The 19489-nt window shown below is 50.7% G+C and overlaps 1 pseudogene; it reads right to left on the bottom strand.

Moving 5' to 3' along the window:
- Positions 1–3099: 3099 nt before the first annotated feature.
- Positions 3100–11927, bottom strand: LOC129641153 (PI-PLC X domain-containing protein 1-like; annotated as a pseudogene).
- Positions 11928–19489: the final 7562 nt, after the last annotated feature.

Below are 19489 nucleotides of genomic sequence, written 5' to 3'. Positions count from 1 at the left end.
AGTTACAAATCAATGAATTATACAGCTTAACTAGTAAATCCATGGTACAGGTACAACATGTCAATAAATAAAATGCTTTAAAAAAAAAAAAAAAAACTACTGAAATTAACTTCTACGTCCAGGAATATTATCCTTCAAAAACAAAGGAGAAGGAGATATTCTCATATCAACAAAAATTGGGGAATTCATTCTCAGCAGATACCTTGTCTGTAAGAAATGTTAAAAGAATTTATTTACACAGGATAAGATGATATTGAAGAGAAACTATGAGTTAAGAAAGACTGTTATGTTGAAGTTTGACAGAAAACACCAATATTCTGGAAAGCAATCATCCTTCAATGAAAAGTTAATTGAAAAAGTAAAGGAAGACAAATTGAAATGAAGGGTTTTTTTCTTATTATTAATTGATAAAAGATGAATGCTTGTTTGGGCTTCTCCATCTTTGCTTTTCGCCAATTATGAGTCTTCATAATTAAAGTGGGTTTCACGTATACATGATCTCTTTTCACTCAGTGGTAAAGAATCCGCCTGCAATGCAGGAGCCGTAGCAGGTGCGAATTCCATCTCTGGGTCAGGAAGATCCCCTGAAGGAGAGCATGGCAACCCACTGCAGTATTCTTGCCTGGAGAATCCCCATGAACACAAGAGACTGGTGGGCTTACAGTCCATGGGGTGGCAAAGAGTTGGGAGACGACTGTGCAAGGAAACAACAGCAGACGTATGCCTAACAGAGACTCTGAAGATACTAAAAATAGATGAGAAAATTCTCAGCCTAAACAAAGCAAGACAAACAAACAAAAAAACCTAGATCGTAGAGCTGAATTATGAAAGGTTTTAGGCAGTAAAATGTCTCCCAACAGTAGGGTAAGCAGTGTGTTCCACACAGGAGAGAGGAGTAATTTTTAATACTCACTTAATAGAAAAATATTCCAGTTACATTCATAAATTAAAGGAAATGAAAATGTTCAGAAAACAAACATAGTATAAAATCTACTGATGATTTTATGTCTAATTAAGACTGTAAAACTGTAAGGGAATTTTTAAGAAAAAAAAATCTGTGAAAGTTCAAGCAGCCCCCAATGAAAAGAGTTGGACACGACTGAGCGACTGAACTGAACTGAAGCAGCCCCAATGAACGTAATTTTATTTTCTTTTTTCCCATAGTCTCAAAATAATTGACAATTAACGAATTTCACTTTAAAACATTTTTCAATTTCAGCAGAATATTTCATATTCAAACATAAGATTTTTCATGATAAAAAAGTTTGTACTTTGCAGTGAATATTTTGTTTCACTGATTTAGACATAAATAAAATCACATTTTGTGTCTTTGCCTTGACCATCTTTATGGCATCACTGTGCATTTAGAATCAACTGTTTGAATGTGTGTCTCATATACAGGGTTTATTGTTACCATCTTTCTAAATTCCATATGTATGAGTGAGTATACTGTATTGGTGTTTTTCTTTCTGGCTTACTTCACTCTGTATAATAGGCTCCAGTTTCATCCACCTCAATAGAACTGATTCAAATGTATTCTTTTTAATGGCTGAGTAATACTCCATTGTGTATATGTACCACAGCTTTCTTATCCATTCATCTGCTGATGGACATCTAGGTTGCTTATTTTGATATATGGCAAAACCAATACAATATTGTAAAGTTAAAAAATTAAATTAAATAAAAAAAATGAATGTGTGGACTGTGAAGTTCTCAGGTCATATACTCTTGAAGCCTAGCTTGAAGGATTTTGAGCATTACCTTCCTAGCATGTGAAATGAGTGCAGTTGTGCAGTAGTTTGAAAATTGCCTGGCATTGCCCTTCTTTGGGATTGAAATGAAAACTGACCTTTTCCAGTCCTGTGGCCACTGCCAAGTTTTCCAAACTGGCTGGCATATTGAGTGCAGCACTTTAACAGTACCACCGTTTAGGATTTGAAAGCATTCAGCTACAATTTAATCACCTCCACTAGCTTTGCTGGTACTGCTGCTTCCTAAGGCCCACGTGTCTGCACTACAGGATGTCTGGCTCTAGGTGAGTGATCACACCATCATGGTTATCCAGGTTATTAAGATTTTTTTAACAGTTCTTCTGTGTATTCTTGCTACCTCTTCTTAATCTCTTCTGCTTTAGTTATGCCCATAACGTTTCTGTCCTTTATTGTGCCTGTCTTTGCATGGAATGTTCCCTTGGCATTTCTCATTTTCCACTGTATTGTTTTCCTCTGTTTCTTTGCTTTACTCAAATCCCTTGTGAGTATACTTTGGAAGTGACAAGTAGATTCAAGGGTTAGATCTGGCACACAGAGTACCAGAAGACCTATGGATGGAGGTTCCTAACATTGTACAGGAGGTGGTGATCAAAACCATCCACGAGAAAAAGAAATCAAAAAGGCAAAGTGGGTGTCTGAGGAGGCCTTACAAATAGATGAGAAGAGAAGAGAAAGGCAAAGGAGACACAGAAAGATATAGTGACCTGAAGGCAGAGTCCCAAAGACTACCAAGGAGAGATAAGAAGGCCTTCTTAAGTGAGCCACCAGGGAAGCCCCTTATCTAATAAAAGGGATTTCTCAGTGGGATCGCTATGCGCTCAGTCCCCTCCTATGGACACTGTCATAGTGCCTCCTCCCCTCCCCAGCTGGGGGTCACCGTCTGCTAGTCTCAGTGCCCAGGGGGAGGCGGCCACCCCAGCCTCTCCCATGGGGAAGCCACAGACCCGAGAGCCAACAAACCCGTTGGCCCAGATGAATTTGCCTGTGACGGTGTTGGTACGGCCGGTGGCTGACCCTGGGCACTGGCCCCGCACCCATGCGCAAAAGTAGGGGAGCCCCCACTGGGTCAGCTTCTCCAGGGACTAGGCCGGGTGGACGCGGACAAACTCCAGGTTCTCTGAGTACACTCACCTTTAATCAACACCTCACACCCTGCAGTCACCGAGAGACACACGGAGGACCGAGGAGACCATGGACCCTGCCACCTGGCCCACCTCGGCAGTCACCCACATTCAGTGGACGCGCGGACGGAGGACAAGCCCCAAAGGACAGGGCTGAGAATGGCCTCCACAATGCCCAGCTCCTCAACGTGTCAACGGACAGCCCCGAGGCACTTCCGGTTCAGGCCGGTGACGTCACAGGACGTGACTGAGACGCAGCCTCCATGATACCCAGCTCTACCCATGTGCCGTCCCTCAGCCCCGAAGCAGCTTTCGGTTCAGCCCAGTGACATCACAGGATGTGAACGAGGAGCTGCCTCCGCAAGGCCCAGCTCCTCGGTGCGCCATCCCTCAGCCCCGAGGCGGCTTCCGGTTAAGGCCTGTAACGTCGCAGGACATGACTGAGACGCAGCCTCTGTGATGCCCAGCTCCACACATGCACAGTACGTCAGCCCGAAGCAGCTTCCAGTTCAACCCGATGATGTCGCCAACCCGTCGGCCCAGATGAATTCGCCTGCGACGGTGTTGGTACGGCCGGTGGCCAACCCCGGGCACTGGCCCCACACCCATGCACAAAGGTAGGGGAGCCCCCACTGGGTCAGCTTCTCCAGGGACCAGGCTGGGTGGATGCAGACAAACTCCAGGTTCTCTGAGAGGTTGATGCCGGCCACCATCAGCCTGCCTGGGACAAGAGAGGGGCTGCTGTTCATGGTGCCAGCTGTGGGGTCAGCTGCCCACGTGTGCAGCCACTAACCCATGGAGTCATGTGGCCAACCAAACCGTGTGGGCACCGACTCACGTGGTCACCCACCCATGGGGTCACTACCCCATGCAGTGATCCCTCCACTGGCCACCAAGCCCCGTGGGCACCCACCCATGTGGTCACTAACCTGCGAGGACATGCGCTCACCTGTCCACATGATGACCCACTCACACCGTCACCCGCCCATGGGGTCACCCACTCTCCGGGTCAGCAACTCACATGGTAACCCACCCTGCACTCAGCAACTCAAACTGGTCACCCACCCACACAGTCACCCACCCACGCAGTCTTCAACCAACATGGTCTCCTGCCCATGTGACCAGTAACCCATGGGGTCACCCACCCACACAGTCACCCACCCATGCGACCCCTAACCCATGGGGTCACCTGCCCACGCAGTCACCAAGCTGTGCCATCACTCACCCAGATTCTGGCCTCCGCAGAGGTCAGAGATTCAGATGTCCGACAGAGACCAAAGTTCAGACAGCAGGGGCTCACAGGGGTGTTGATTCATGAATTTCTCCTGTTACAAAGGGCAGGTGGGCTGGACAGTGACCCCAAAGATGTCCATGTCCTGGCCCCGTGTGGTGGACACAATAATGTCCACATGGATGTCCACATCCTGCCTACATCCTGACCCCCTGTGGTGGACACAGTAACGTCCCCAAGGATGTCCATGCTCTGGTCCCCATGTGCTGAACAGAATAACGTCCCCTAATACATCCTGTTCCATTTCTCCACGTGAACCCAAAGCCATCCCCATGCGCTAGGACATGCATGTGGCCAGGTGTCCCGGTTTGAAAGCAGCACTCCCCTGGGTGGCTTCAGCTCTTCATGAGCTCCAGGTACTGGACGAGGTCTCAGGGCTTCACCTGGTTCCCCCACCAATAGGGGATACCGGGCCACAGTTCTGCATGCTGACTCATGGATGCCTCGTCCTTGTACGACAGGATGACCTGCTGGCCGTGGGACCACAGCTGGTGCAGAGTCAGCACCTCCTAGGGGGAGAATCATCCGGGTGCCCATGAGACATGTGCACAGGGGTTATTGGGTGCCCTGTGACACAATGTGTCAGTTATTGGGGGTGTCCGAGAAGCTACAGTGATGTGTGGATTATTAGGGTGTCTATGAGCAGTGGTGGGCTGGTTATTGGGTTCTCTGTGAGAAGAGACAGTCATGGGTGGGTTATTGGCATGTCTGAGTAGAGACACTAGTGGGTCGATTACTAGGGTGTCTGAGTGGAGATGGTGATAGGTGGGTTATTGGGGTGTCTTGAGCAGTGATTGGTAGATTTTGGGGGTGTTTGAGTGGAGACAGTGGTGGGTAGATTACTTGGGTGTCTTGAGCAGTGATGGGTTGATTATTGGGGTGCCTGAGTGGAAACAGAGGTGGATGGATTATTGGGGTTTTTGATAGAAAACAGCAGGTGGATTACTGGGGCATCATGAGGCATGATTGATGGATTTTGGGGGTGTCTGAATAGAGACCAGGCAGGGTGGATTATTGGGGGTGCCTGTGACCAGTGATGGGCTGGTCATTGGGGTGTTTGAGTGAAGACAGTGGTGGGTGGATTACTGGGGTTCCATGAGCAGCATCACCTGGTGCCTGAATCAGCCTCACACAGCGAGCAGATAGTCTGATTACAGTGAGGCCTAGTGCTCCCACCACCCCCGCTTCCAAGAGCATGGGGAGCCTGTGGCCCCTGCTCACACCCCACGGGGACACAGCATGTTCCCAAAGATGTTCTTGATGCAGCCCATCAGGTACTCGTGCAGGTCCTGTATCATGCCCTCGAAGTTCCTGCATGCCAGGATAACCACTTCCTGGGGGTGGTTCTCCAGCCACTCAGATCTCCATGATCATGTCCTGGGTGGGGTGGGGTGAAGGGCCTTGTAGTGAGAAACAGAGGGTCATGGGTGGGGAATTCCCCAAGCACAGCCACTCTACAGACGGGTTGGGGTGTCCTGACACACAAAGACATAAAGCATGTCTTTATGTCATGCTCCCAAGGGACCCAGCCTCTCCTGAGTGGCAGTGGGGAGCCGTGGCATTGCTCTGGTGTGCTGGTGTGTGTGTGTGTGTGTGTACACACTCCAGTAGGTACAGGTGCACACACAGGTGTGCATGTGTTCAGGGTCTGTGTGTGCACGGATATGCATGTGTGTGTGCATGCACAGCAGCAGAGAGCATTGCTTATCATACTGTGTGAAGTCTGTACTCCAGGGAGCGTACGAGGCCAGGAGGGTACATGTACACTGAGGCCCAGGACAGAACCTCCAGACCCCAAGGGTCTTTAGGTTCTGTGGTGGGGGCACTGGGGTCTGAGGCCAGAGTGAGACATTGAGTGATTTGGCCAGCAGCCGAGAGAATGGACTGGACACTCCAAAACTGGACACAGGAAAAGACGTGTCAGGGACCTGGATAGCCAAATTCTGGGAAACACCCCAGAGGCCAGGGGTGCAGTTGTGAGTTCAGAAACGCACGTTGGTCGGGAATTCTGAGTGACTGATGCCAGAGGTCAGCCCTTTCATGCCTGGAGTGGACATGTGTCTGTCCCATTAGAGGTTGTCCCCTTAGAGGTCAGCCTCTCCTGTCTGAAGTGACTGTGTGTCCATCTGAGTGGACGTGTGTCCGTCTGAGTGGATGTGTGTCCGTCCCCTTAGAAGTCAGCATCTTCTAACTGGAGTGGACCTGTGTTGTCCCCTTAGAGGTCAGTGTCTTCTTACTGGAGTAGACCTGTGTTGTCCCCTTAGAGGTCAGCCTCTCCTGCCTGGAGTGACCACATGTCCACCTGAGTGGACGTGTGCCCATCCCCTCAGAGGCCCTCCCCCTCCTGCCTGGACCAGACGTGGGTGTCCCTGGCTGGCGGACCCCCCCCCCCGTCCGTACCCCTGCCCCCACCCCCACCTCCATGATGGCCGTCATGTACACCATGTGGCCAGAGTGCAGGTTCCTCTTGGTAGCCTCCTCCATGTGCGGCATCTGCAGGTCCTCACGCCAGCATCCAGGTGCTTCATGATGCTCAGCACCTGCACACAGAGGTTGGTCATCTGTGCTGGGCACAGAGGGCAGCCCCCAACTCAGGGGCTGGGCATGCACTGAGGATGCCCAACTGAGGGCCACATCGGCCACTGTGAAATCAACCGTGTTGGTGCTGCTGGGGTTGAGGCACTGCTTCTGGGAACAGGGTCCCCAGGGTCAATGGTCATGTGGAGCACAGAGCCCGGGTCGAGATTGTGGTCTTGGGGGGGGGGGTGTTCCTGCAGAGTCCAGCCTCACACTCCTTCAGGCAGTCCCTGGGTGGAAGCTCCCTGTGGGCTCAACGCCAAGGTTCCATGACACCCAAGCTGGACCCTTGGACATGAGGATACACTAGACCCACAGAGATCTGTGCCCACCCCCACAAACAGCACTAGGAAAGGCAAAAAGGAATCAAGGGAAGAGAACAAAAGGACAAAACATCTGTCCATGACACAAATAAGACAGGAAAAAGCAAAAAATAACTTTAACGTACATTGAAAATTGAAAGTTGCTCAGTTGTTTCCAAGTCATTTTGATCCGGTGGACTGTAGCCCACCAGACCCCTCTGTCCATGGAATTATCCAGGCAAGATTACTGGAGTGGGTTGCCTTTCCCTTCTCCAGATCTTCCCAACCCAGGATCGAACCCACATCACCCTCATTGCAAGCAGATTCTTTACCAACTAGCCACCAGGGAAGCCCTAATATAAATTTGTAACAGAAAATGTACTGTGTCCTCTACGAGGAGTCATAATGGAAAAAGAAAAAAAAAAAAACACATAAGGATAAAAAAGTGGGGAAGAAAATAATAGATTCTCTCTATCCAAAATAAAAGAAAAAGCAAAAACTAATATTAACATAAACTAGTAGCAGAAAATGGTACTGTATTCTCTACACAGAGTCATAATAGAAAAAGAAAAAGATATAAGGATAAAAAATGGGAAAGGATGTCACAGCCCCACCCCCAATCCAAATTAAAAGAAAAAACAAAGACTCATATGAATATTGTCAGCTATTGTCAGGCACTTGCCATCCACTACAAGGATTAAATGCAGTGCTGCTGCAGCCGCTGATCTTAAACACCCCCTGAAAGACCACCACCTGTGCCCCCCACCCCGCACACACCCAGGTCTCTTTGGGAGCCATACCACTTGAGACCATGGCACTGAGGTCCCACAGTATGGAGGGGACCCTGCCCTGGAGGGATGCAGAAGAGAGGGACCCAGCACCAAGGGGCCCTCCGAGCAGAGGGACCCCAGTCCTGCAGGACTCCTGGGCTCTGGTGGACCCCCTGCTGCTCGCTCCCTTCTCTGGGTGTGAGCTCTTAAGGCCAGGCTTAGGCACCTGATGCAAGCAAGAATGTAGTTGTTCCCATTCCAGCCCTGGCTCTCTGCCAATCAGATCCCCTGAGGAGGATTCCAGCAACCGGGGACCTCCCAGGAGGAAGCAATCACACAGGTAAGAGCTGTGCTTGACAGCCTCTTGTCCTCTTGGGAGGACCAGCCCAGGAGCAGAAAAACCAGGAATATGAGTGCCCCTCAAGTGCGGGTACAGGAAGGCAGGGGCCATCTGTCCTGCCCAGGTGGGCCCCTGCTCCTGAGGGCTCCTGAGCCCAGATGGGTTTTCTACCCCATCCTGCATCCACCCCCTGGGCAATGTGTGTGCCAGTGACAGGACCACTGTCAATTGGGTGCCCCCTCCGCACAGACAGGGCCCCCGCCATTGACTCCTCTCCATCCTCTACAATGACTGCCTCCCACCCTGGCTTCTCTGTACCCCATAAAACCCCCGATCCACCCAGGAGAAGCACTACAGGGGAGGGGTGTGAATGCGTGCATGTGTTCTCAGTCACTTCAGTCGTCTCGACTCTCTGTGACCCCATGGACTCTAGCCTTCCAGGCTCCTCTGTCCATGGGACTTCCCATGTGAGAATACTACAGTGGGGTGCCATTTTCTCCTCCATGGGATCTTCCCGATCCAGGGATCTAGCCCAGGTCCCATGCATTGCAGGCTGATTCTTTACCATCTGCACCAGCAAGAAAGTCTCCCTGGAGGGGGTGCTGGGGTGCAAACGTAAACCCACCTCAGAGGACATGGAAACTCAGCTATTGCTTATCTGGGACCAGGAAGGAGCTCTAGTGTCAGCTCAGCTGCACAAAGGGTGGGACCCAGCCTCCCCCTTCCCCTCCCAGCTCCCCCGGCCTCTGTGACTTCAGAGGGTGATGCTGTTAGTCCATGGGTCCCTGTTCTGGCTTCAGGCTGGTTCTACAGTAAAGCTGTGTCCTTTCCTACCTTTCTGGGAGGCTCTCTGGGTTGGAAGATCTCCTGCAGGAGGGCATGGAAACACATTCCAGTGTTCTTGCCTGCAGAATCCCATGAACAGAGGAGCCTGGCAGACCACAGTCCATGGGGTCGCAATGAGTCAGACATGACTGAGTGACTAAACAGCAATTCTGCTTTACAGCAGGTTTGTTCTCAATCCCATTTCCCCAAGAGGGATAAGGAAACCGCCCCCTGTGGGGGACACTAGCGGCTGGAGCTGGGTCCAGGGCCCGGGAGTGCCCGCAGACCCTCACCTGGGTGGTGGACCTCTTGAACACCACGGGCAAGGTGACACATGGCAGCACTTTGCCCAGAAGCTGCAGCAGCCTCGACTCCTTGTGAGAGATGGGTGACTTCTTGTTCAGGCAGTAGGTCATTATGCTGTGGCTCCCTGCAGGCAAACCAGGTGGGGGACACATCACCCCCTGAGCCTGTCCTCTGTGCCCCCAAGCTGCCCTAAGGATGCACAGCTATAGCACCGCGGGGTATGGCAGAGTCCCGAAAGTCATATCCACTGAGTCCTGGGAACTGAATCTTGTCTCGAAATGGGGGTCTCTGCAGAAGTGTGAAAGTGAAAGTCAATTTATTTAAGGAATCCCGTTTTGGGACAGGAAAGCCTTAAGATGGCTTTTGATTTTATGGTTTGTTGTTTCCCAGGTGGTGCTCGTGGCAAAGAGCCTACTTGCCAAAGCAGGAGGCATAAAAGATGCAGGGGAGATCCCTGGGTTGGGAAGATCCCCTGGGAAGGGAATGACAACCTACTCCATTATTCTTGCTTGGAGAATCCCATGGACAGAGGAGCCTGGCGGGTACAGTCTATGGGGCTGCAAAGAGTCAGACACAACTGAGCACAGACAGACCCTCTCTAGTTACAAGTGCTTTGAAATTATTCATAGTATTTTCAGGCTCTTTATGACGCCAATGTTGTGGTCATTTATGTGTGGTTTTACTTATTCTTTTCCCTTTTAAATCTGTGTGATCTGTTTCAGAGACAGTGTGGAGAGGTTCATACTTTAGCAGTCACCTGGGGACAATCCAGAAATCTTCCCTTCTGTCTCTGAACATAGGTTTGGACTAGCTTTATTTCTTTCTCTTTTTTTCTTTTCTTATTTATTCTCAGGGTCAAGGGATGGGAAGGAGGATTTACAAGTTCATAATATAATTTGATTTGATGATGTTATGGAAGAGTGGATGGATGGGTGGATAGATAAGTGGATGGATGGATGAATGGATGGTGAGTGGGTGGATGGATCAATCAGTGGATGGGTGGATGATGGATTGGTTTGTGGATGGATGGATGGATGGATGCTGGATGGGTGGATTTATGGATGGATGAGTGGGTGGTTGGATGGATGAGTGGATGGATAGGTGAGTGGGTGGATGGACAGATAGATGAGTGGATGGATGGGTGGATGGATGGATGGGTGGGTCAGCAGCATGTGGTCCATGCACACAGTGGTGTATGAGTCACCATGAAAAGGAGTGAAGTTCTGACACAGGCTACATCGTGGATGGACCTTGAACACACGATGGTCAGTGAGAGAAGCAGACACAGAAGGACACATTTTACCTGTCCATTTATAAGAGATGTCCAGAACAGGCAAATTTACAAAGACAGAAGCAGATGAGTGGTGCCCGGGCTTGGGGGAGAGGCATCATGAGTTATTTTGTAAGGGGTACGGGAAGGAGAGCAGCCAAGGGCCCCTCTGTGGTCCTGAAGACTCGGAAGCCTCCTCCTTGTGGGGCCCCCACAGCTTTCCCCACGGGGAAGCACCCGGAAGGGCCGAGAGACTGGGTCCACGGTTCCCTGTCTGCTCCACACTCTCAAGGGAAGAGCCGTGTGGGGTCCCTCCTCCCAGGCAGGGTGGGGTGGCCGGCATAGAACCCCACAGCTGTCAAGAGGGTGAGAAAGAGTCTAAAGCTGCCTTCCATAGAAAACAGCACTTCCTGTTTGTCCAACTGTCCATGTGCGCTCCCAGCGGGCAGTGTCCAGTGTCACAGAGCCAGGGCAGGGCCCAGTGTCTGCACGGCCAGAGGAGTGCCGGTGGAGAATGGGGCACGTTTGCACCTTGAGGAGGTGAGCAGGGTGCTGTCTGGCAGGGACCCTCCCCTCCCAGGCCACGGTGTCTGGTGGCCACCCCTCAGATGGCCTGAGCACAGCAGTGTCACCCTGGAAGTGCCCGCCACCCTGGTCACCACTGGCCATCCCCAAATCCAGATGCCCGCCTATAGCTGAGCTTTGCAGCACTTTTTGCAACCAAACTGGCTGGAGTCAGAGGTTCCTCATTTTAATTAGGTAGTTCTGGTATCACTTATCGAGTTGTTTTGGGGGCGGGTGGCCCCCTTAAACTTTGGGTCCTCCAGCCTCAAGTGCAGAAGGTGCTGCACAAGCTCTGATGGAAAACGTGGGTGGAAAGGTGAGGGGTCCCCAGGAGTAGGACAGAGTGGCTGAGAAAACACAATCCCGCCCCCCAGGGAGGCCGGCATGTGTCCTGAAGGCAGGCTCTCAGGGGTTCTCGTACCTTCCGGGTTGAATGGGATAAAGTGGACAGACAAGGGAAGGTGCTGGTGTGTGTATGTGTGTGTGTGCAGTATGTGTGCATGTGTGTTTGGTGTGTGTGTGCATGTGTGTTTGGTGTGTGTGTGTGCATGCGTGTGTGTTCAGTGTGCCTGTGTGTGCCTGCATGTGTGCATGTTTGGCTCTGAGGCTTCCCACACTTGAACCCGTCTCGCAGCTGCATCCCCTCTGAGCCGAGCATGCGGGGCCTCACCTGGGATGGAGAGGTGGTGCGGGGGCATGTCCCAGAGCCGAGAACTCAGTGCCGACATCCAGTCTGCGTTCACCTTGGTGGCACAGGAAGGATCCGGGCAAGCTCACCTGCCAGCCCATCGGAGGCCCAGCCTGGGCAATCTGGGGGAGGAAATGGGGTGTTGCATAATTAAAACAGGACATACAGAAGACCCGGTGCTGGTGGCGTGGAGGCGTGGCTCTGAGAAACTTCTCTCTTGGACTTCTCTCCAAGAGAAAGGAGGATGGGGTGGTGGAGAGGGGAGAAGTGCTCTAGAGACAGAGAAACAGACACAGAGAGAAATGGACAGAGACATGAAGAGAGACAGACAGTAGGGCGAGGGGGCAGAGAGACACAGGAGGTTAAGTGGGGGTTTGAGGAGGAGCAAGGGAGCGGGGAAACAGGGACCAACAGACAGACCCCAGCAGCTCAAGTCTGCTCTCCCTGAGGCTAGAGCTGGCGACCCCATCCAGAGGGTCTCCCTTTCTGTCACTGTGCACCAGCCCCCTCCTCTTGGGGCTGAGAGGGGCCCAGTCGAGCCTGTGGGCTCCAGGTATGGGGGCTTCCATCCTAGGTGCAATGGAGCCCAGGCACAAGGTCACACGCCCTTCACTCCCCAGAGGCGGTCTCTCCATCTGGTGGCTGTTGCTGCAGTAAAAGTGACTGCACAGGCTCCCAGGATGAAGCACCCACCTGAGCAGCTAAGAAGCTGGGAATGCCTCCAGTTAGGGTCTGAGTGTCCCCTCTCTCCTGTTATGAGTGGGTGTTCTGTTGGTCTGCATGCCATCAGGACTCCTTTCATGGCAAACACAGGCCTGGACCTTTGTATTTGTGTTTACTGCTCTCCATGGACAGGGGTTGTCTCTATTCTTAGGGTCCCCTCTCTATAGTAATAGTCCCCTTCTGTTGTCATAGTCCCCCCTCTACAGTAATACTCCCCTTCTATTGTCGTACTCTCCCCTGTACAGTGATAGTTCCCCTTCTATAGTAACAGCCCCCTCTAATATCATAGTTGGAGAAAGGCATGGCAACCCACTCCAGTATTCTTAGCTGGAGAATCCCATGGACAGAGGAGCTTGGTGGGCTCCGTGCGGTCAGTCCATGGAGTCACAAAGAGTCGGACACGACTGAACGACCAACACTAATGTCATAGGGTTTAGAGTAATAGCCCTCTATTCTCAAAACTTCACTTCTACAGTAACTGTGCTCCGCTACTGTCGTAGTCGCCCCTCTGTAATAATAGTCCCCCTTCATTGTATTACTCCTCTTCTATTGTCATAGCCCCCCTACAGTAATGGTTCCTCTTCTACAGTGTTAGCTCCTCTCTATTGTCATAGTAACAGTTCTCCCTATAGGGTAACAGTTCTCTATTCGAGATCTAATAGAGTAATGAAAGTGAAAGAGAAATTGCTCAGTCATGTCTGACTCTTTGCGACCCCATGGATTGTAACCTACCAGGCTCTATGGCAACCCACTCCAGTGTTCTTGCCTGGAGAATCCCAGGGACGGGGGAGCCTGGTGGGCTGCCATCTATGGGGTCGCACAGAGTCGGACATGACTGAAGCGACTTAGCAGTAGCAGCAGGCTCTTCCATCCACGGGATTCTCCAGGCAAGAGTACTGGAGTGGGTTGCCATTTCCTTCTCCAGGGGATCTTCCTGACCCAGGGATCAAACCCGGGTCTCCCACATTGTAGGCAGATGCTTTTAGTGCCTGAGCCACCAGGGAAGGCAAGAGTAATAGAGTAATAGTTCTCCTTTACTGTCATAGTCCTCCACCCCATACACTAATAGTCCTGTCTCTATTGTCATACTTCACTTTCTGTTGTAATAGTCCCCTCTCTGCAGTTAAAGTATCTCCTCTACTGAAATAGCCCCCCCTCTAATGTCATAGTCCTACTATATAGTGATAGTCCCCCCTCTATTGTCAAAGTTCCCCTTCTAGTACTGTCATAGTCCCCTCTCTGGAATAATAGTCCTCCTTGATTGTGGTAGTTCCCTTAAACTATAATAGTCTGCCTCTAATATCCCCCTTCTAGAGTAAAAGTCCTCCGTTGCTATAAGCTGCCTCTACATAAACGTCCCCCTCTACTGTCATAGTCCACTCCCTATTGTAATAAGTCTGTCTCTGTGGTAATAGAGTAATCTATTCTAGTAATCTCCCTCCATCTAGTAATCTCCCTCTGTTGTCAGTATTCCCCTTCCATAGTCAAGTCCCCCTTCTACTGTAACAGTCCTGCCTCTATTGTCATAGTTTCCCCTCTCCACTAATAGTCCCCTTCTGCTGTCCCTAGTGTATATTAATAGTCCCTTTTCTATCTTAGTAGTCCCCACTCTATAGTAATAGTCTTCCTCAATTTCAGTAGTCCCTTTCTATTGTAATAGTCCCTGTCTGCAGCAATAGACGCCCATTTATTATAATAGTCCCCCCTAAGGTAATAGTCCTCTTTCTGTTATAATAGTCCCTCTCTCTTTGTCGTAGTCCCCTCTGTTCAGTAATAGCTCCCCTACAATGATAGACCACTCTTTACTGTAATAGTCTCATATATGCTATAATAGTCCTCTCTCAACAGTGAGAGTCCTCCTCTATTGTAATAGCCTCCCTCTATGGTAAGAGTCTTCCCTTCATAAACAGTTTTACCTCTTCTGTAATACAGCAAAGCAGAGACATTACTTTGTCAACAAAGGTCTGTCTAGTCAAGGCTATGGTTTTTCCAGTGGTCATGTATGGATGTAAGGGTTGGACTATAAAGAAAGCTGAGCGCTGAAGAATTGATGCTTTTGAACTGTGGTGTTGGAGAAGACTCTTGAGAGTCCCTTGGAGTGCAAGGAGATCCAACCAGTCCATTCTAAAGGAGATCAGTCCTGGGTGTTCATTGGAAGGACTGATGCTAAAGCTGAAACTCCAGTACTTTGGCCACCTGATGCGAAGAGCTGACTCATTTGAAAAGATCCTGATGTAGGGAAAGATTGAGGTCAGGAGGAGAAGGGGACGACAGAGGATGAGATGGTTGGATGGCATCACCAACTCAATGAACATGGGTTTGAGTGGGCTCTGGGAGTTGGTAATGGACAGGGAGGCCTGGCGTACTGCGGTTCATGGGGTGGCAAAGAGTCAGACACGACTGAGCGACTGAACTGAACTGAACTGAACTTCTGTAATAGTCCCCCTCTACAGAATGGTCCCCCTCTATTGTAATAGTTCCCTTTATTATGATAGTTCTCTGTATTGTCATAGCCCCTCCCCTGTGTAAGAGCCCCCATGGTATCAGAGTCCCTCTATTATAAATTTTCCCCCTCCACAGTAATAGTCTCCCACTACAGTAAGGGTCCTCCTTTATTATGAGTCCCCTCTCCATAGTAGGGCTTCCCTGGTGGCTCAGCTGGTAAAGAATCCACCTGCATTGCGGGAGACCTGGGTTCGCTCCCTGGGTTAGGAAGATCCCCTGGAGAAGGGAAAGGCTACCCACTCCAGTATTCTGGCCTGGAGAATTCCATGGCCTGTATAGAGTCAGATACGAATGAATGACTTTCACTTTCTCCACAGTAACATCCCCCCTACATGGTCATAGCCCCATTTATTGTTGTATCTCCCCTCTATCATATTAGTCACCTCTCTACAGTAATATTGCCCCTACCTTTATGTAAGCATGCCCTCTCTAGAGTAGTAGTCCTCCCTGAAGGACTCTTATCCTCCTGTAATAGTCCCCTTTCCTCTTCACAATAACCCTTCAGAATAAAAGTCTCTTTCTAATCCAACTATTCAATGAGATGCAAGTAGAACACGCAGCAAAACAGTATGTCAGAACCCTGAACACGGCACCATGGGGAGAACCTGTGGGTGTGTGTGCCCCGTCACGTAGGGCTCCTTTGGTGCGTCTGTGTCACCATCCTGGGGACACCTGTGGGTGTGTGTCTGTCTTCCCCTCACAGAGGAGACCTCCCCACAATACAGGTCACCTGCCCACTGGGTGTCCTGTCCACAACTCTCCCCATAACACGGGTCACCTGCCCACTCCTGAGCCCTCTTGTCTCCACATCCCTGGACCTCTGTTCCATCAGAATCCAGGTCAGTGTGCCACAAGCCCTTCATCCTCCCATTTGCGCTGGCCTGAGATGGTGGTGGGTTCACTGTGATGGGAGGAATAACGTCCCATCACCTGTGGACACCAGTCCTGTACTTGCAAGACACTCTCCCTTCCCCCAGGTACATAGGTGTGGGTCACCCACCCTCTTTTCCTTGTCTGTGAACCCAGCTGCCTGGTTTCCAAGTGCAGATTCAGGAGTGCTCGGCAGGAGTGCCACCCAGCCCTGGGGCCTCGGAAAGCACCCCAGGGAGCAAGCCGGGTGCACCTGAACACCCTGGTGGCTTCCGCTCTGCGGGGCACTTCCTCCTGTGGGTCTGCCGCGCCCTCTGTGTTCTCAATGCACTCAGGTGAGCAGGTGGGGTGCATGCCAGTGAGGTCAGGTTCTGCCCCCGTGGGCCCACAGTGAGACACTGGAGGAGGTTCCGTGTCGCCTCACACACATCTGTGGGTGGGGATTGGCACAGAGGAGCTCAGGGAATCATTCTCAGGTGAACGAATGGATGGAGCCATGCAGGGCCACTTCACGAACACCAGGCTCCTAGACCTTTGCTCAGGCCCCCAAACTCACCAGCCCCCTGAAATGCTCACCGGGTCCCCTAAACTCACTGGCCCCCTGAAATGCTCACTGAGTCCCCCAGATACTCATTAGCCCCTGAAACACTTACTGGGTCCCCCAACACTCACCAACCCCCTGAAACACTCACTGGGTCCCCCAAGCACTTTCCGGGCTCCCAAAATGTCCATCCACTCCGACAAGCCCATGGTCCTACCCCGTAAATATAAGGGCAGGACACAAGGCCTGGGTCATCAGGTGTCCTCCCCCAGTGGCACTGGCCAGTACAGGGTCAGCACCAGCTCAGGACTCGTGAGGGGCTTGTCACTGTGCCCGGTGAGCCGCAGTCCAGGGGCTCCCTCAGGGTCCGTGCTCTGACCCAGAAGGACTCAACTTCCACGTGGAGATGCCGAGTGGCCACCTCCCTTCCCCTAGGTGGTCCCGGCCCTCCAGCCCCTTCTATGCACAAACACACACACGCATACATATATGATGCTGGGAAAGATTGAGGTCAGGAGGACAAGGGGTGGGTGACAGAGAATGAGATGGTTGGATTGCATCACCGACTCCATGGACATGAGTTTGGGTAAACTCCAGGAGTCAGTGATCAATAGGGAGGCCTGGACTGCTGCAGTCCATGGGGTCATGAAGAGTCAGACATGACTGAGCAACTGGACTGAACTGAACACAGCTTTTAGAGTTGCTGTTAACAAAAAAATGGCCACAAGGAGTCAGCATTGCTTTTGTGTCACACTCCACTTCTAAATTTCTTTTTATTAAATTAATTAATTTATTTTAATGGGAGGCTGATTACTTTACAATATTGTAGTGTTTTTTGCCATACATTGACATGAATCAACCATGGGTGTTCATGTGTTCCCCATCCTGAACCTCCCACCCACCTCCCTCCCCATCCCATCCCTAAGGGTCATCCTAGTACACCAGCCCTGAGCACCCTGTCTCATGCATCAAACCTGGACTGCAATCTATTTCATATATGGTAATGTACATGTTTCAATGCTATTCTCTCTAATCATCCCACTCTCGCCTCCTCCCACAGAGTCCAAAAGTCTGTTCTTTACATCTGTGTCTCTTTTGCTGTCTCACATACAGGGTCATTGTTGCCTTCTTTCTAAATTCCATATATATGTGTTAGTATGCTGTATTGGTGTTTTTCTCTCTGACTTACTTCACTCTATACAATGGGCTCCAGTTTCATCCACCTCATTAGAACTGATTCAAATGCATTCTTTTTAATAGCGGAATAATATTCCATTGTGTATGTCTACCAGAGCTTTCTTATCCATTCATCTGCTGATGGGCATCTCGGTTGCTTCCATGTCCTGGCGATTATAAGCAGTGCTGCAGTGAACATTGGGGTTCTCATGTCTCTTTCAATTCTGGTTTCCTTGGTGTGTATGCCCAGTGGGATTGCTGGGTTGTATGGCAATTCTATTTCCAGTTTTTTAAGGAATCTCCACCCTGTTCTCCATAGTGGCCTTACTAGTTTGCATTCTCACCAACAATGTAAGAGAGTTCCATTTTCTCCGCACCCTCTCCAGCATTTATTGCTTGTAAACTTTTTGATAGCAGCTATCCTGAGTGGAGTGAGATGGTAGCTCATTGTGGTTTTGATTTGCATTTCTCTGATAATGAGTGATGTTGAGCATCTTTTCATGTGCTTGTTTGCCATATGTATGTCTTCTTTGGAGAAATGTCTGTTTAGATCTTTGGCCCATTTTTTTGATTGGGTCGTTTATTTTTCTGGAATTGAGCTGTAGGAGCTGCTTCTATATCTTTGAGATTAATTCTTTGTCAGTTGCTTCGTTTGCTGTTTTTTTCTCCCATTCTGAAGGCTGTCTTTTCACCTTGCTTATACTTTTCTTCGTTGTGCAAAAGCTTTTAAGTTTAATTAGGTCCCATTTTTTATTTTTGCTTTTATTTCTATGACTCTGGGGGGTGGGTCATAGAGGATCCTGCTGTAAATTTCTTTTTTTGTGCATTCATTGTTGTTTTATTTTGAAGTAGGGTTGATTTCTGTCTGTCCAGCAATCCCTGCTGGAGAAGCAGCATGTACTGATCCAGCAGCACAAGGATGCCAGGGAGCTGAAGAAGAACCTGAACCGCTGGGAGGGCATCGTCTTTGACAACCTTCCTGGCCAGCTACCTGGGTCCTGAGAGCCTGGCAGACTATGAGCACGTCAAGGTGAAGTCAGTGCTCATCATCGAGCAGCACGAGCTGGAAGACAAAATAAACCTGGGTGAGGAGCAGCTGAAGTGCCTGTTGGACAGCCTGCAGCCCGAGAGAGGCAAATGAGGGCACACCCACCCCCCACCCCACCCGGCCTTCCCTGGAGGAGAAGGAAGATGCAGATGGGGTTGGCGGAGTCATCAGCTCCAGTCCTGTGGATGCAGCTGAAACCCGCAGCCTATATTTACCTCCTGTCAATGGGGATCGGGGGATGGGGGTGGGATCCTCTCACGGCCAGGTGGTGGTCAGCAAAGCAATAACTTCCATGTGTGCATTTGGGATGAGTTATTTAATTCTTAGGTTCCCTTTTGAAATGCTGAGCAGAGCGGCTCCCCTTGCCCCTTCCCCGGTGTGGCCCTGAAGCATCCCCACGTGGTGTGAGGGCTCAGGTGTGCCCTGCGTGCCTGCACACCAGGGTCACCCCTGTGGTCTCTGCCGGCCCTTCATCCAGGCACAGAACCCCGTCCTCCGCGCGGGAAGGAACCAGCGCGTCTCTAAGAAGGTGCATGTGGGTTGGGGGCAGGGTGGGGAGGGGTCTCCTGGTGCACACGAGCTGTCCCGTGAATCACGGGAGGCGCCGGGCAGCTGTTCTTTGGTGTGTCCGGAAGTGTTGCGCCGTTCGTTGTGTCTGTCCTGTAAGGATGACCCCTGACCCAGCAAAAAAATCCTGGGGATGAGCATTATTTGAAGTCGCTCAGTCGTGTCCGACTCTTAGCGACCCCATGGACTGCAGCCTACCAGGCTCTGTCGTCCACGGGATTTTCCAGGCAAGA

Source organism: Bubalus kerabau, unplaced genomic scaffold (assembly GCF_029407905.1).
Source record: "Bubalus kerabau isolate K-KA32 ecotype Philippines breed swamp buffalo unplaced genomic scaffold, PCC_UOA_SB_1v2 scaffold_78, whole genome shotgun sequence".
Taxonomy (NCBI): Eukaryota; Metazoa; Chordata; class Mammalia; order Artiodactyla; family Bovidae; genus Bubalus; species Bubalus kerabau.
The sequence above is the reverse complement of the archived record's forward strand: the minus strand, read 5'-3'. Positions and strand labels throughout refer to the sequence as shown.